Consider the following 236-nt stretch of genomic DNA (forward strand, 5'->3'; position numbering starts at 1 on the left):
AGAGCCGGGAGCGGGGTGCGCCGCGGGCGGCAGCGCTGACCCTTCACATTTCCGATCCGCCGGGACCCTCATCCATCCGAAGCTGCTCTTTGTCTGGCCGCCTAATTGCCGGCGGACAGGATGGATGGTGGGACCGACAGCCACGGAATCCCTAATAAAGGCCGCGGCCGCCGGGGAGGGAGCGCGGGAAGGAGGGGGAGCAAGAAGGAAGGGAGGGAAGGAGGTGGGAGGAAACA

This window comes from Myotis brandtii, unplaced genomic scaffold (genome assembly GCF_000412655.1).
Source record: "Myotis brandtii unplaced genomic scaffold, ASM41265v1 scaffold517, whole genome shotgun sequence".
In the NCBI taxonomy this organism is placed as follows: Eukaryota; Metazoa; Chordata; class Mammalia; order Chiroptera; family Vespertilionidae; genus Myotis; species Myotis brandtii.